The sequence below is a fragment of the Nilaparvata lugens genome, chromosome 8, assembly GCF_014356525.2.
Source record: "Nilaparvata lugens isolate BPH chromosome 8, ASM1435652v1, whole genome shotgun sequence".
Classification (NCBI taxonomy): domain Eukaryota; kingdom Metazoa; phylum Arthropoda; class Insecta; order Hemiptera; family Delphacidae; genus Nilaparvata; species Nilaparvata lugens.
The window spans coordinates 15149785-15168299 of record NC_052511.1 but is presented as its reverse complement, the minus strand read 5'-3'; the positions used below and the strand labels follow the sequence as shown (position 1 = coordinate 15168299).

General features: G+C 34.2%; 1 protein-coding gene across 1 annotated transcript in view; it reads right to left on the bottom strand.

Moving 5' to 3' along the window:
• The window catches only part of LOC111064140 (muscarinic acetylcholine receptor DM1), a 159114-nt gene extending 144597 nt beyond the window's left edge, over positions 1 to 14517 (bottom strand). The window contains exons 1-3 of the mRNA XM_022351822.2: positions 14503 to 14517; positions 13325 to 13556; positions 4283 to 4428 (exon numbers count right to left, since the gene is read on the bottom strand). The gene's annotated coding sequence lies outside the window, so the exon portion shown is untranslated. The remainder of the gene's footprint in view (positions 1 to 4282; positions 4429 to 13324; positions 13557 to 14502) is intronic.
• Between the last annotated feature and the right edge of the window lie 3998 nt (positions 14518 to 18515).

Sequence of the window (18515 nt, the reverse complement as noted above, 5' to 3'; positions counted from 1 at the left end):
AGTAAAACTCACTGACAGCATTCCTCACATATATAGCACCAACGTTTCTAATTCAAACAATACTGACAGTTTTCAGTGAATCTAACTAGAAAACTTGTAGCACGGCGCCGCGTAGTACTAGCCAAGTACTTTTAAAAGCCACGACAAACTGTCAAGAATATTCAACGGGCTTTGCCTCATGAAAGATAGAGCGCGTTGCCAGAAACAAAGGACATCAAACAAAACCAGAGCCGATTTCGAGGTCCTGCATTTTGTATATCAAACCTCCTCGCAGCGCTGAAGTGGAAGTTCGCCTGCCTTTAGATGTCATACTTGATGGCTTAAAAGCCCTTCGTTATCGAAACAAAATCAATTCGCATTCAATGTTAGCTGGTGCCACTCCAACGACGTACAAGCCATTAAGACCGAACTACCAAGCTCAACTATCGACACATCATCTATTTCACTATCTTCTTCAAAATCTTATGACGTTCCTTTGTTGCTCTTTTAAAGCAAAATCATATCTAAACATTTATCGATCAATCATAACACTCTCAAATGTGATCGAAATTCTGATCAAATTAGGGAGCAAAGTACTATTTAAACAAGGTTATTTTTTATCTCGGCACGTTGTGAAGCTGTGTTCCTTGCCCTTGGAGGGCTACCTCTCATGATAGAGCGATGATATTGATATTTATAAGAGCAGTCGCTAAATTCCCTCTTTTGCGAATAAATTCACAAAAAATTAAGGCCGTCCGGCTCGCAAAGTTACTGGGTTCAAACCTCAGCTCTAGCTCAGTGGTAGATACATGAATTTTATAAATACAAATAATCACCATAAGGTTCAATGACCGGTGATTGATAATTCTTACCGCTGCTTCTATGAAGTTCTTGAAGAATACCAGTAAGGAAATTAAAAGAATATTTGATGACTGATTATCAGTAACCATGTACCACTAGAGAATGATCAGGACCAACTATAGTTGTTTCTAGTTGATTCTTAAAACGCTCGTCGTGAATACAAGTATTCACCAATATACCCTTTCAAAATTCCTTAGAACTTACAACGCCAGTTCTTGAAGCTCTCTGGATCCTTATATGATATAACTGGAACCTTATTAATATGATTTTTTAATATACTTGTTCTGGCAGATAAAATGAATATCATCAAAGGATGATAAATATTGAGTGCTCTGAATAAGATTAATGTTACTTGATTCAACAATTTCAAGTGCTGCTGAATATCGATTGGTACCAAAACAGCTCAAACTGTTTTTCACGAGATGAGTTAGGATATAATAAAAAATTCTATGAGTTTGTATGCTGACATAAAACACAAAATATATTCCCATAAAAATGTGTGTATAAAATATTCGATATATCTATAATTTACTTAAATAAATGTTTTCTAGAATCTGAATAATTATCACAGGTTTTGCCAATATTCACAATAGTGAGTTTCAAATTCATAAATATATTATTTAATACTGATACTTAGACTTCCAGTCAATACAAAATTCTGCAAACAAAAACCTGTTCGGTCTATAAGTTTGATATGATATACTTTGTTCAATTAACAAAATTATAATTAATAAATTTTTATTCAAACATGAGATCTCAGGGATTTATATGAATTCGGGCCGTGCGTGGAAGTAAGCTTCCTACATATATCAAATAAATTTATAAAATTTTCTTATGAACTATGTGATATTATTCAACACGTGGTGACTTTTATTTAATTTAAGTCAATTTGAATAGCGCTTTTTAAATAATTCCCCCACTTTGCGCAGAAAATCTAAAACGAGCTCGTTTGACTTATCACTCACTTAACTGAAGTTCTTGACGGTCTCGTGGATTGAATTAATTATTTCCAATAATTAATTAGGTAGGCTCCTTTCGTCTCTGCTGGGCTAGCGCGTGATCCAGATTCTTATAAGTTTCTTTCCGAATTAAAGATATATTTATGGGGAATAGTTACAACTTACGAACTCTTTGATAGCACTGAGTTCACAGATAATTTAACATTTAACACAAATATTTCACATTAAAAAAGGATTTGGCTTAATAGTTTTAAAATTTTAAAAAGAGGAAGAAAGAACCCTAAACTCCATGTGCATCCTTTCAGGTCGGGATCTTAAGCCAGAAGAAGGAGGTTTTCAGAAAAATGTGTCTCTTCCAAGAATAATTCTGTAAGCTACTCTCTGATTGGCCTTCAATTTAATAAACTCAATACAATTGGTTGCCTTGGGAATCAGGGCTTCCTCGACTTTATAATAGAAAAAATTAAATAAAAAAGAGTTTTTATACAAATTTATGGAGTGTTTATCTTAAATTGATTTCATAAATAAATCATAACATGCGATTTTAATACATTTAGTTTTTTATATGAGTTTTGTATACTCTTGATTATCATGCTTTTTTAGATTATAATAAATATTTATACAGAAATAATGGGTGTTCGTATTTCTACACATCGACTTCCTTTAGTATACATAATATATCCTTTGTGAGTAAATTTTATATAATTCAACCTGTTATACTGGTTGATCGGATAATCAGCTGATTCGTTTAGCATTGATTCTAATAATTATCGATTTATTCAAGATCGACTAATTCTTTTCAAAATGTAAACAAATAATTCTAACCTCAATGTTCATGTACTTTTATTTTTTATAATCCGCCAATAATAAGTAAGCCGCTTTATAATTTTTTGATCTTACCAATGGGTTCTCATAGTTATTGAATCACAATTATACATGTTTTCTTATCGTTTTTGATAATGCTATTACTCCTAATCGCTAATAATACTTGATTTAAGTTGATTTATCCTTTGACTAGGTCTAACCTTCTTTCCAATTTTATAATTCTATTAAAATTCATTGGTTCATTTTAAAATATTTGGTGGTATTAAATTACCACGTGACAACGTGTACTAACTCTTGATTAGAATTTTGACAAACAGGAGAAATTCCATTATCAACCTATTTTCTATCCTATCTACTCCTATTGCTCAAGGAAAAATTACTTAAACTGTATTCACTAATTCACTCCTACTTTGGAATCTGAAATATTACAATAACAATCTTTATATTGTTTATTACTCCCAATAGAATCATTAATATGCATGATAGAACGCCTGCAACTTCTAGGGGATACTGAAAATATACTTTTAAAATTCTCGAACTTTTTTCTGACGATGCCCAAGTCAGCTTGTGTGTGAGTAATGGAACTGATTGAAGGTGAGTCTGTCTACAGCTTTAGGGGGGTTGCGAACCACCAATAAGCGAACCATGAACTCGTAAATTGTATTGAACACTGTTCTGCTTTTTTAGGGTAACCTTTCACTGGAGCCGTATTCAACCGATCCGTTCGTCTGTTGCAATCTGACAAATCTGCCGGCCGTTAATTCGGCCGAATATGGTCGTTCATTGGAACCGTTTACGTCAGTCTAGTTCAGTAGTAGGCTGGTTGCCAATTATTAAATTAACTACTATCATAGCCACCAAAATGTTTCATAAACAATGATTATATTGAGATTTTAAAAACTGAATAAACAAATATCCACTAATTTAGTTATTCATTATAATAATCTTATCTTCAGATCCTATTTGTTCAGCAATCTTTGTCCACAGATTTCTTTGAACATCACGACGATATCTTTTGTCTCGTATATCCTACAATGGAACATGCTCTTGAACCAAACTTATCAACTTTTCATTGTCCATAGTTAAAACTTTATAAATCAGAACAAGTTCAAAAAACAAAAACAGACAAGACTGTGAAACAATTTTGAGGTTAGAATGATGTTAGAATGATGGTTGGAATGACGAGTCTCAGCTCGACTTCGTCCGGATAGAGCCGGAAAATGCCATTCAATTCGGATCGAAAACTTGATCGGCCGGAGACGTCCGTGCACGGACGTATGAACCTGTTGCAATGGACGAGCATCTATAGATTTCTTTGTTGGGGGATCGTTCGGACGAGTTCGGTAGTTTTCGGCCGATGCTAGCTCGGACGAAATCGGTTCCAGTGGTCGGCCCACCAGTGGCCACTTTTACAACGGGAGGAGCAGGCGTATGAATCTCTACTTATTGTTATTTTAAATAGAGACTTCAAATCTCAAATAGTGTGATTTACAATTGAATTAAGTTTGTTCACATAATGAACCGGATTGATAATAGAAAAAATATACGGTACTCTGGTGATAGATTGTACTCATAGATGAAAACAAAGAATACAAATATCGTAAGATATCAATGGAACAAAAATACGATAACTATATAAGGCAACGAGAAAAACTTACCTTCTCTCCCAAAGTGATTCAATTGAGACGCTAGGTAGTGATCTATGCGGAACTATTTCATGAGTTGCTGCGGACTGATCTTTCTCGAATTTGACCGTGTATTATTCAACCATTTGACCGTATATTGGATTTCTGCTGTTCTCGATCTGGAATGAATTCACATGATTGAGATGAGTGAAAAATTGCAATAAACCATGGAATTTTTCATATAAACAGTATATACAGAAGCTTCAGTATTCACTTACCATCGTGAAGAGCTAACTTCCAGGCCTCTCTGTCTCAGAGAGACTGGGACATCTTGGAAATTTTATTCATGAACGCAAACAGTTTTATTGAATCGGTCATTATGATTCCAATCAGTAATTTCCCTCCATGATCAATCAACTACCGTATTTTTGCATATGGAAATTACAGAGATATTGCAATTATTCAAATGCCAATGAATCAATTATTATTATTATATTATTATTATTATTATTATTATTATTATTATTATTATTATTATTATTATCATTAAACGAAAATCCAAATTAAATGCTGTAATTCACCCCGAAGACTTCTGCTACTGCAAATATTGACAACAGGGTAAACAGCTAGATGGAATTCGATGAGTGCTACTATTTAGAAATTATTTGTCAGCCCGGGAATCGAACCCAGTACCTTCTAATTGCCGATCAGGAATGCTTACCCTTACACCAAACTGACAATTAGGAGGTACTGGGTTCGATTCCCGGGCTGACAAATATAATTTCTGAATAGTAGCACTCATCGAATTTCCATCTAGCTGTTTACCCTGTTGTCAATATTTGCAGTAGCAGAAGTCTTCGGGGTGAATTACAACATTTAATTTGGATTTTCGTTTGATAATAATAATTATAAGTATTTATACATCTTTGACTGAAATATATAAATGCAGGATAATAGATGTCAATATCATTTACTCTTCTATTGATAGTTATAAATGAAATTCTGTTTGATTTCTCCTTCTCATCTCCACTATTTTTAATTTCTAAATTGTTTTAACATGTATGATTCTGTTCTTCAAATATGTTTGGAACAATGAGGATACACTAAATTCAAATATAAGTGTATTTCTTTTATTATTATTTCCTTGGATCATAGGAGAAGGAGATTCAGATAGTTTTTTCAGAGTGACCTAATAGACTGAACTAATTGATCTCATTTGACCCCTTTGAACTTCATTGTTTATTACATCTAACGAACCGGTTATCATTTTCTACACGAAATACATACGTTGGCACTATCATAGAGTTTTGGTCACGTAGTCTTATACTAATTAGGATTTGATGGAGATGAGGAAGAACGGCTTGCATTTCAAGTATGAAACACTGTAATGCTTTTAATCTCTTATGCTGCGATGTACTGACATTCTACAAAGTTGAACTCGTATAGGCTACCTAGACTCTTTTTTGGTGAAACAAATCCAGAATCCTGTTAAAAATATTTTTATATTGAGGTCAAATTGAAGGAATTTATTGAGGAAATTGAACAACTACCCCTCACACTTATATTTTTTTTACTTCTACCCTACTTGTTCATTCCCACCAATTAAATTTGACATTACAGTACTTTTCTTATCCTTTTACAGCTTATTTTCCATGCTTTTCAATCTCAACCTGTCTTTTTATTTTTCCCTCTCTCAGACTCGCTGACTCTCTCTCCTGTTCCTAATCACACTAATTTATTCATTTTATTATAATTAGTGTTCCCCTGGATGTTGTTGGAACTTGCGACATATGTTGCACCTAATTAAAATAATTATATTCTTTATTCATTCATTTATTCAAATATTCTCTATTTATTTATACAATAAGTACATTATCATAATCATTATAGATATCTTTCCTCCATTCTCTCTCCCTCACACTCGGTTCCTCTTTCTCTCCCTGTCCCTGATTTTGGTAGAGAGTTAGTGGGGAGGATATTTTTAATATTCTTTCCGAAGAATGGACATTGATATGTCAAAAGCTCCGCCAATTTATGTAGATGCATAACAATATAATTATTATCTATAGTTATTATATTACAAATTGCTTTTTCATATCATATACAGTTCAATAATTAGTTTCTTAGTCTATATTATGTAAATTCATCTATAATTTTGCTGTATTGTAAGCTATTGTATATAAGTGTATAAGCCAGTATAAGTTATATTGTAATCTACATAAAAAAAGTACTCAATCAATCAATCAATCCCTCTCAGTGGAATTTATCGATAATAAGGTATCTTGATTGTTGTTTATAATTATTAACTAGTGCATAAGGCTTTGAATATATTATAATCTACTCGTACGGTACTCAAATAAAATAATCTAATCACTCTATCTCTCTTACTCTCGTATGCCTGCTAAGCTGCCATCTTCCCTCTCTCAAGAATGACTCCACAGACGCCAAGCGTGTCTCCATGATAGTGCCCTTCAAATGTGACTCCAACTGCCAAAACGATTTTGCACTTACTTTTTCAAGAGCACCGTTCGATTGCTCCATTGCAACGTACAACTTTCCAGTTGCACGCTAGTGCATTCGCGTGTGTTTGCAAATATTGATGAAGTGGAATTTCACCACGATTTCCTTCTTTTTCGGCGACGGAAAAGCAAGAATATCATTTTCCGTTGCAATTTGCGGTAATATGTAACAGCTCGTAACATTTAAATAAATTCTCATTCTTTTTTGTCCATTGAAAGTGTTTGGTTGAGATTCAACAACTTTTTAATCAACATCCTAAAATATAGGATACAAACAATTCGTAAAAAATATCATTGAATCTATGATAACGCTCTAGAGCCTTTGAATTTGACACGGGTGCAGTCAGTCAGTTGAAATTCACGTTGTTACGAGAGTATTTCTATAGAATTCATCCAGTTGAAACTTTTAATTGCAATATGTTTGAACTCTGAATCGGTTGATACATTGACAGCCGTTGGACAGATTTTATGTGAACAAGTTTTCATTTTTTAGTTGGATTTCATTGGAATAGAACAGAGTTGGTGTATTGCAGCTTTTGTCGATTGATTCAGTTTGTGGAAGTGAAGAGCAATAGATATCAACGTGTCTAGTCATAAAAAGGGAGCAATTGTGGAAAAGTATGGATTTAAGTGGAATGAACACTTGTAACGGAATTTCATCAATAGGTGGTTTGATTCCAGTATAAAAGAACATGAAAGTACTGTTGTATTATTACATATACTGTGAAATTCAATTGCAGGTTTTCTTCTGAATTGGAATGTTGAACCGATTCAATTAGTGATTGAAATGAGGTTTTACGTGTGAAACTTCCTGGATCTTGGAAAGGTAGAGGAAAACCAATAATGTGTACAGCACAAGAAGATTGCCAGGCTGATGATATAGGAGATAGGTAAAAAGGACATAGGGGATATTTAATTTTCAGGGAATTCATATTAATTTTGATAGAAATGGAAATATTTTTAAGATGGAGATCGTAACAAGGAATACAAAACAAAGAACATAAATATTGTAAGTATAGTGAGGTCCACGTTATAATGACAGTGAAGAAAGATCCCTGGGGTCTTGTCAATGCCTTCTATGGAGGGTAACTGATACCGGTTTATCAATTTTTTACTGATACTCGTTTTAAATAATCAGTTTTATTTTAAAAAGCAAGAAATTATTATATTTTCAAATAATTTTATAATAATCAATTTTTATAATTAAAATGAGATAATTTGTTACTTGATTCTACATTGTTAAAAGACGATCTGGCAACATAGCAGAGCAAGAAAGAGATAGCACTATCCGCTTTGTTGAATGATAGACAAGGACAGCAATACCATTGCTTATTAAACACTGCCATTATAACGTGTACCTCACTATAGTACAGTTTGTAGTCCTGCAGTGATAGTTGAATCAAGAAAAAAATTTTCTTGTCTCGTAATTCAACATATCCTAGATGGGCATCAAGAGAAAAACATACAGAGTAGGATAAATAATTATGAAATATCAAGGTTCGTACAGATTTATGCGCTACGGACACGCGCATTTCGTTTTCTATTAACTGTTGATCAGCTCATTATACAATGTTTTTCACATAAACAGTAAGATACAGAAATAATAAGCTCAGCATCAGCTGATGGAAATCGAAATATGTGTGTTTGTGGCTCATCTTTACGCACCTTTAGAGATCAAAGTAAAATATTGACATTGATAGAGATTATCTTATGAGTGACTTGCTGGATAATCTCTCAATTGAAGATTCAAGAGCACTGTTTTCAATATCGTTTTCAATCCCAGTGGAGAATGGGAGAAGGGAAAGGAATAGAAATATTCAAGTAGTAGTTGGTAGAGAATAAGAGTAGAAGCGGAATATAGTTTTGGTGGTATCATCCTCAATCATCAAGATCGTCAACATTATCATAGAGATGTTGATGATGATGATGATGATGTGGGAAAAATGGGATACAGATAAAAGGAAAGCGTTCGTACCATGTGAGTGTAGAGAAAAATTCCATTATTGAAGGTTAGAAGGTTCAGCTAGCGTACTGAATCAGCCTGCTATCTAAAGTTCAGCGGTACGGCAGAGCAGATCAAAGATGAGTCAGTAGATGGATAAGTACATATTTGAACTCGAAATTCTCATACACCTTTTATCGATTCAATTTGATGCTCGCACGAAATGATGGTTGCAAACATAGGTTAAGAGCCTTTTCGAAAGAAGCTGGGATATACAAGTTAGTAGTAGATGGGAGTAAGTGGGTTTTTCATCTCACATTATGGATTTCATGGCTTACTGCAATCCCAATCTTGAGATCAAGGTTGCTGGAGTTTGGAGAAAGGGAAAAGATGTAATTTCAATAATCACTTTCGAAATAATATGAGAGTGAGATGGTTCAAGTTCTCAAAAAAGTCAATGTCGCTGATCTATCACTCTTGAATTTAGTATTAAAGTATCAACAATACTATCGATTTCAACACTTAATCGTAACATCAGAATGAAGAATAAATATATTATTCATCTCCTCGTATCATCATCATAATCAAATCATCATCATCTTCTCAAGTCATCATGATTTAGAATCTATTCAATTTGAAATCTATAAGGAGAAGATAAATGAATGCATGAAATACTGGAATTTACGATGTGAACAATCCAATTTGAAGGGACTTATATTCAATTAAGTAGGTAGAAAACTAGCTTACACGATAAATTTGAAATAATTTCTAGATAAAAGAGCCAATCACCGTTGTAAAATTGACCCGGATGTGTTAAAAATCGAACAATTCGACGATAGAAAGTTGAGGGTGAGTGTACGATCAACTATTTTTCAAGTGCTTCCAATCTTCTAAAAACTTACTAGCCAAACGACCATCAGTAACTGAGACATAGACTAACGTTTCACTGACATATCGAGCTCAGAAGTATTTCATAAATTTTTCATGTGATTCCAATCATTTTTAAAACTTATGAAGATACTGGCTACTATCTCAACGGCTTCCAGTAACGAAGACATAGGAGGAGAATGAACTAAACTATTGAACTCAAAATGACGACTATAAAGTTTGAAAGTCATCTCATGAGATAGTGGTAAACTAAGGAATATGCCAAGTAACAGTTATGAGAAGTGCTATGCTTGAAGATTTTCATGACGTAATCTCCTGCGATCAAACTTCCCGAGATGGGGAGCGATGGAGCAAGAAGTGAAGGGGTTCGAAATTAGAATTTCAGTGAAAAGAAAGTCATAAAGCAAAGAAGGGCCCCGATTTTGCGCCTGGGAAGAGCAGAGCATAGGTGCTTGTCTGAGGTCATATTTCAGACGCCTGAAAGGACATACCCATAAATTGTAGGGTACCGCTAGCAACTTCGACAACCTACGCCTTCTCGTTCGGGAAATCTCCAGAGGTGTTTTAACGGCCCAACAAGAAACTTGTCCAAGGTATTTTAAGAGTTCTACAATCCCTGCTAACTCTCAGGTGCCACTGTAATACACTGTTCGGCAAATGGTTCTTTCGGGACCCTTATAAATTTCCGATGAAGACTATCAATTCCCATTGAGTTTTAGAAGAAAGGTTTTCTGAAAATGATTGATAGCATAGTTCAGTTCTACAAATTATTAAACTTATCATGACTTATCCACTGATTCAATTAATGATAGCATCCAAATGGAATCTATTATCATATAATTGTAGTCTTACAGAAATAACTGCAAGAAATTTTCAATTATTGTTTTCCCATTCTTCTTGGTTGAAACAATCATAATTAATTATGAATTCTAAAATATCAAAAGAGACACAATAGTACTATTATTAAGTGTTATACTATACTATTCGAGTGCATTTTCTAATTTACTGAACTAGCATCCCGAAAACTTGTCGCAATATGAAATCTTATAAAGTTAGTTTAAAACATTGACTTTCTATGCAATACTTCTGTTGATCTATCGCTAAACTCCATAATTTCTGCACCGTTGATAAACCTTCAACTTTCTACACCTTTCACTGCACAATACATTTCAACGGTTTAAAAATATGATAAATTATGAATGCATATACCAAGATTGACGAGATATGAATCTAATATTGGTAGATCAGTCTATCTATTGATTTGTTCATAGTGAGTACTTTGTCCAGTTATACCATAGATTAAAGATTTAGTAAGATACAACTTGTATCAGTTGTCTATGGTTATACTCAATTATGGTTACAGCAATGAAATCTCCAGAAGTAGAGGCGAATAAGCAAGTAGGATAATAACATTGGCTATCAATAGAGCTAGTCCAGCTTGTTTCATCAAAATCAGGAATTCAACTAACAATAATTAAACAAATAATATGATCATCATTCACATTATCTTGGATCATATTCAGCCCATGAGAATCAAGATTGTCGGAAAGATATCTACTCTGTTTCAAAAATCATACAACAATCTCCTCAATATTAACTGTGCTCGAAAGGGTGTCCACAGCAACTGAAAACCGGTCAGGACTGGGATAGAGACCATTAAGGAATCAAACTTTGGGCTGGTAGACCAAGTTTCACTACAGTGCTCTTGTCTCTCGCTATTTTTGAGCCCAAATAATTTAGTGAATGTAATTCGCTTGTTGCACCAACCTATTGTCTCAGCAATCAACGATGAAAGCCTTGCAGCCGATTGCTCCAAAGATGACAGAGTTTTGAATGGAATTGAAGGAACGGACTTTCGAGAGCTGTCTGTGGTTTGCTACTGAACCAGCTCTTCGGAAACTTGTCACAATTGAATCTAATTCTGTTATCTGGATTGAAAAGGGTCATTCCAATCATCTACTACAATAAACTTCAATCGTACGTTAACATATCATAGATTTACGACTGTATATCAAGTGAGTTATAGGTATTTGTCAATGCTGTGGAATCCTACTGGGAACATAGAGTAGAGATTCCGTTAAATGGTTATTTGTAGTGATCATTAAGTCTCTGCTATTATAAACCTGGACATAAGAAGACCATAGAAACAAGCAAAAAGCTTGAATAAGAGTCACTTTTTCCAGTACAATTTCAAATAACATGACTCTTAAATTTCATGGTAATAAATAGCCTACATTATTTATGATTTGCATTCAATAATGGGCACTGATCAACCATGATTGCAATATAACGTAACAAAAATCGTAACCTAGATTGATCTAGTTGATTTGCGAATATATCCAGTCATCCATCACAATAATATTGACCCATTGCTGACTCATTATACAAATATCATTCATTATAGACTACATGAAAACCTTTTAAATTTGTTGATTTTTTAATCCTATTTTTCCTGATTGGAATGCAAAAGAATTCAAAGAATTATAATCATTCTTTAACAAAGAAAGATGAAAGATAAATATATTAAAAATACGAATTGATTTATAATTAATTACTTCAACATTGGCAGATTTTTATCGTATCAAATCACTCTTATTACAATCAAGTCCTTCTCATCCCTTGAAAGTGGTTTTATTGGAAGGATACCCACTATGTTTCAATAATTGGACTCTCGAGAAAAAAATTAAAAGCTATTGCATTGTCAAGGATTTGGCCTGAACATATTTCTCCACTATTCTCTTATGAAACCATTAATATCGTCTGAATGAGTTGAGATAAACGGAATAACACATCTACTATTCTATCTAAATCATCACCTACTTTATCACTCGCAATAAGTGTAGAGTAGAGTGGGCTATTCATCGAGATTTAAATAAGATGGGATTGATGTATAGTTTGTCAACATAATTTTGTAGCCTATAAGGAAAGCTGATAAGTAGTGGATACTTTTCCTACTATTCCTAGATACTATTCCTACTCTCATTGACAAATTCCTGTGGATTATATACTTGACTATTATTTTATTGTAAAAACCTAGCAACTACTCAAATAGGAACTCACTGGTGTCATAGGATTGCATGTTCTCACAAGAAAATGGATCTCCCTTCCTCCTATTGCGTCTATCTCAGAAGTAGCTGGTAATATCATGAGTCAAACTAATTTTACTTGAATACAGTACTACTGTAAACCAGGGTATAGTATGATAAAAATTCAAGATAAATACAGAGGGGGATGAAATTGTAAGTGGGAGATGGAAATTGAGTCAGGAACTTGGACATTTCTATAGCAGAGAATAGATTAGAACAAGGAAAAGATACTGGAGCCGTAGAATAGAATAGTAATTTTTTCCAATGTGAATGACAAAGAGAATATAAAAACCGTACCCGATAAAAGTTTCAATATCGAACTCGGGGATAAAAATATTCGATTAAATATTTATAGTTTTGGTGACCTTGTCCAGTTAAATCCCAGGGTCTTCTCTATCGAAGTGATAATCTCTTAGAAGTCCTACGTACGTTTCATAATTTATACTGATTTCTAGTACTTGGTTTTTGTCCTTCCCCCCTACTATATAAGAAAAAATAACATTGAGGTCGAGTGCATCAGTGCATCCAAAGTGTAAAAGTGCTCTTAGTGCATTGATAAGAATGTGCTTATAATTTTATTAATTTATTATAAAAGTGCGTGAGTTTTGTGCCTGAGGTTTATTCTTACACCATAACTTACCTTTTCATTCTGTCCGACTGTTACTAATAAATGTTTGATTGATTGTCCGGTTGTTTTTTTTCATTCGCGATTCCAAAAAATGGTTTGTATTCAGTTGCCGGAGGCTCTCATTGGGAAAAATTAAGGGTGCCTTATAATTTCCATAATGTATGTGAGTTATTCGACTTTATTAGTTATAATTTTGAAATTATGAGTGATATATTTTCAGATTATATGATCTCATGAAGCTACTCTGAAAGTTCCATTTTGATTTCAGTTTGTAGGAAATATTTGTTTGATACATTGGAGGAATTTTGATTCTAAGATTGTTAAGAAGTGTGGAATTCACATTTTTTCAAGATTGCTAACTATTGAGACAATACAGAGGAACAAATAAAACAAGTTAGGACCTTTAGAAAAAAAATTCCACTAGATGGATTTTACCTTTCGGATGGAAAATATGAGAAGTTGGAATCAATCATGATCAATCATTTCCTCAACAAATTACAATTTGGAACAATAACTTTGAATCAGCGCACTGATTGGCCTGGGAATCCCAAACAAAACTTCTTAACGATTTTGAAATTATTGTCTCATTTCCGAATAAGTTACATAGCCTTGCATAATAAGTTCACGGTTTTATTCCGGTTATTAAGTACAAAGTACTCGAGAAACGATTTGTGAAGTAAATAAATAAATAAATTATAAACTTTCTACTATCAATTGCGGAGGGAGCTATCTGAGTGAGATCATGATTCCTTGAGAAAAATATAATACTTTGGAAAGTTTGGGAAAGTGATGATATCTATTCAGGAGAGTTATTCAGAAATAGAGGAAGTTCTCAATGAGAACATAAACAAACTTCGAATAACGTTTCTATTGCCATAACAAAAAGTTGGAGGACACTTTAAGGGGTATCACTTTTTTCAGTGATGCAAAATTAAGGGACTCTTATTGATCATCATTATGAATTATAAGTTTTAGATCTGGTAAAAAAGAGATAAATCAATGAGGAAAATGTTCTATGAGTTCTCGATCAGCTGAAATTAGTTGGGTGAAATTTTTTATCGCGATTCTATGCAATGTCCCAAAACGGTAGCATTTTCGTGTGAAAAATTAGATGAGTAATTATCCGAATTGGCAACACGAAACGAAGTAATTATAGTGAAAAGGGGGCGGTTGTTGAGTGTAAGTCCTACGACAAGACAGTGATGAGAGAGTAGTGCGTTGCGTTGGACGCTGCAGTTGTAACAACGACCGTTCTCTGATGCTATCCGCGGAAGATTCTCCATGCATTTGGACGGCAACGTGAACTCCGCCGTTCGTGATCAACTCCTGCGCATGCGCGTCGTCTCCAGGCAACAGCGTTGCTTTCAGTTTTGCCCCCGTCAGGGCACCAATCACCTCCCCCTCACCTCACCACCAACAAACAACCCCCCCCCCCAAGCGACCCCGAGAATACTTTCTAAGTCTCCTTTTTTCTCTGCACCCTATTGATAGACACCTGTCCGAGCGCTCAAGCAGTGCAGCTCTAGGGTTAGTTGTAATCAATGTTTTTTCACAGCAGCAAAAAACTGGGCGCAAAATATCAAACTTTAAAATTCGCATGAGGCATTTCATAGGGAAAATGGAAAAGAAGGATTTACCTCGGGCTTAGCGGAAAGTGGCCTGACAGCTGTGTCAGGACTGCAGAGCATTTATCGAAATCTTGAATTTTTGATACCAAATAATATATTTTGAAACGGTTGGTTCCATCATTGTAAGAAAGTTGATCTACGCAAATGAGAATACAAATGATACATTGGCACTTATACTGTTATATTGTATCGCCCAATTTATCCATTCATACAAACTTTGATGTATTAAATGTTAATATAAGTAGATGAATATGTATTATAGCTATGTAGTTATAAGTATATATAACTATTGAAATAGTCTCATCTTGTTTTTGTATTGGTTTAATGCCTATTTTCAACTCATAAAAGAATGTAAGACAGCAATAAAAAATAAATAAATAAATATTGACTATAGTGTGGTCCACCTTATAATGGGAGTGGATAAAGATATAAGAATAGCGATGCCGATTCTCTGCATTAATTAATTATATTTCTACACTGTCAAAAACATAATTGTCATCGTTGTGGACCTAGAAAAGGATAGTACCACCGGCTTTGTCGAATTATAGACAAGGATAGCAAAACCAAAGTTGATCAAATACTGTCATTATAACGTGGACCTCACTATAGGCTGATAGATAACATTATTGACGAGTGTGAATGATCATGTATGATTTCTATGTAACTTTGGATAAACTCAAAATAGCACTCTCAAGGAGTGGGTACCTGAGGTTAATTTTAACTTCATTCTCTATAATCGTTTCAATTTATTGTATGTCATAAGAAGCCTAATGAGTATTAGCCATATATTTTTGAAGGAAGTTGATCTATTCCTAGAATACTACAACTATTTTTCTCTTCATTTTTTGACAAGCTATCTTTCATACTTAATAAAATCACTTACAATCAATAATAAATATCAATTAAATATTTCTGTTACATAGGCTCACTTTTGAAAATTGATTGTCACTGTGAGTTCATGTATTCATGAGTGTGATATATCTAAATAGCAGCATTCTATTATTGTTTCATTTCGTTAATAGATATGGAACGGTTATTTCATCAATAAAACAAATTCAGTAACAGGTTCTTCCAGAATTCCCATCACACTCTTCTCTCACCTTTTCAACTCTGACTTATAGACTGACATTAAAAAACTTTCATCATAATTTGAACTGTTCTCAAAGATTCATGATACCTGAAGCTCCATAAACTAAGTATAAATAAGTTCTACACAGGTTTGCACTGGTTCACTCCAATTAAAATCTTACCTTGAATTTTATGAACTTGAAATCACGTTCCCTGAAAGCGTGAACTCCATCTCGAAAATTCTGCTTCTTATCAGCAATCGTGATAAGCGGCGGCACTGAAAATCGGATGCAAATCCAATACGAAAGCAAATCACTCAGCTGTCGCCTGGAAAATTCCGAGCAGAAAATATTTCTTCGGCTAGAGGTTGAAGTAAGTGATTTTTAATGAGGCCTACTCACCCTTAAAGGCGATGTCCGGACCAGCAACAACAAACATCATTCGATTTGGCCTCAATCTCATCATCATCTCAATACTCTCCTGTCAAGATGCCACCTCTTCCACAAGATTTGCATAAGCTGCTTCTCAGGTCCCACCACACGAAAACTTCAAGGAAAGCGTTTTCTTAAAGCAAGAATAGGTAAATTACTTTTTTCTAGTTCTTATTAGTGCTTGTATTATAGGGCCTGATGATGTAAAGTTCACTGGACATAAATGTATGTGAATTTTCTTTAATAGATCAATGAGGAGCTTCATTATGAATGATTGTTCCACTTATAATGAACTTTCACAAACGTGTAATGTGATTTTGTACTATAGTTTCATGTAAAGTTACCGGGGATTAGTCAGATATTTTTCATTCACATTCACCTTAGCTACTTCAGGTATCGAGTTCCGAGCTCCAAGCTTCAAGCTTCTAGCTACATGCAGGTATAACTAATGATATTTATCTTAGAGAAGAAAAGTTGTTTCTTATTTTGAAATATAGGATACCGTGAGAATAAGGAAGATTCCTCAAGTAAAAACACGCATTTTATGATGGATGATTCAACTTGAATTGACTTGCTTTGAAATTCGAAATGAGAATTACGAATTATTTTTCTCTGCTTCATTTCACTCAGAGAAATATGTGCAACAATTTGTAATTTACATTGAAGTCCTACAATTGTAGATGAGTTTCTAGAACTTTTTTACTTTGAATCAGTGACAATTATTATTCCGAATTGGATTATACTAGTGTATCTTATAAATCATGTTCTTGTATGCACATCAGTGTTCCGAAACTCCAATCAAACTCTAGAAGCACGAAAGGATAAACAAACTTTTCTGAAAAGTTTATCCAAAATTAAAGTATACTCTATTTATTATTATGTAGCTTCATATTATACGACTTTGAACTTTTCTGGAAAGTTGATTTAAAAATAAGAATACACATTTTTTACTATATATTATCATGTAGGCTATAATATCGTTTCATAATCACAGTGCTTCATCCAAATCTAGTTATACTTTTCAGTGTTGCAAAACTCAAAAATGTTCAACATTATATTTGAGACTCATATGGCCTGTTGATTTTGCGTTATACTGAACAAACATTATTTGACCCAACGTCCGCTCAGACTTCTCATCCATAGAGGAGCAACTTTGCGGCCGGCAAGGGTTTGAAGAAGTTTGAAAGCGTAGCCGAATCAAACGGTTTGAACGAGGTTTAGTTGTGTTTGAACGAGGTCTGAACAGCAGCAACAGGCTAACCTCGAAAAGGCAGAACAAGAGATGCAAAGCAGCGTGATTAGCATGAGATTGCAGTGGAGACCAATAGAGGCCACAATCAGAGATCGTTTCACGGGGCATCGATTAAAGTCGGACCCATTGTTTGCTCACTGTCCCCCTTCATAGGACCCGGACATAGGACCTCGTGACCTGGCCGACATGGGGCCTAATATTGGGCCATCACCAACCCTGTGTGGTCGCCACGCTCGCTCACGGATGCAAGGCTAATCAGTCGCCACCATGGATCATGGTTGTGGTGGATGGTGAGCTGCTACATGGCACCTAATAACGAGTCATTGAATGTCGATGGTGGACTGATCGGGAGATCACCAACTTGAAATGTTCGTTGAAAACAAGTTGTGGGTGACAAAGTTTTGTACTAGGAATTTGTAGTTGAATTTACGCTCTGGGAGTTTCATGATTGGGAATATTAATCTTCTTCGAAGAAAACATTAACAAAAATCAATTTGATTTTTTTGAAATCAAGCTTGGATGATGAAAGTGAGGTGACATTTCAATTCAAATTTATATCTGATAGTTTCAATGCTGGGAATGTTTATCTCCATTAAGTTCAACACAATCAAGTATTGTTCTTCCATTAAAAATAAATTACACAATGAATATTACATTGTCCTAATATAGCCTACCATACAGAAAAATAAACATAATTATGTAATAAATAGCTCTTTCATATATGTCTGTTCTATACCACCATGACAATTCCATGACTATTGTACTCTATATACTATGAGAGGGTATCATGCAATCTGTATAGATTATATGAAAAAAGTTGATGA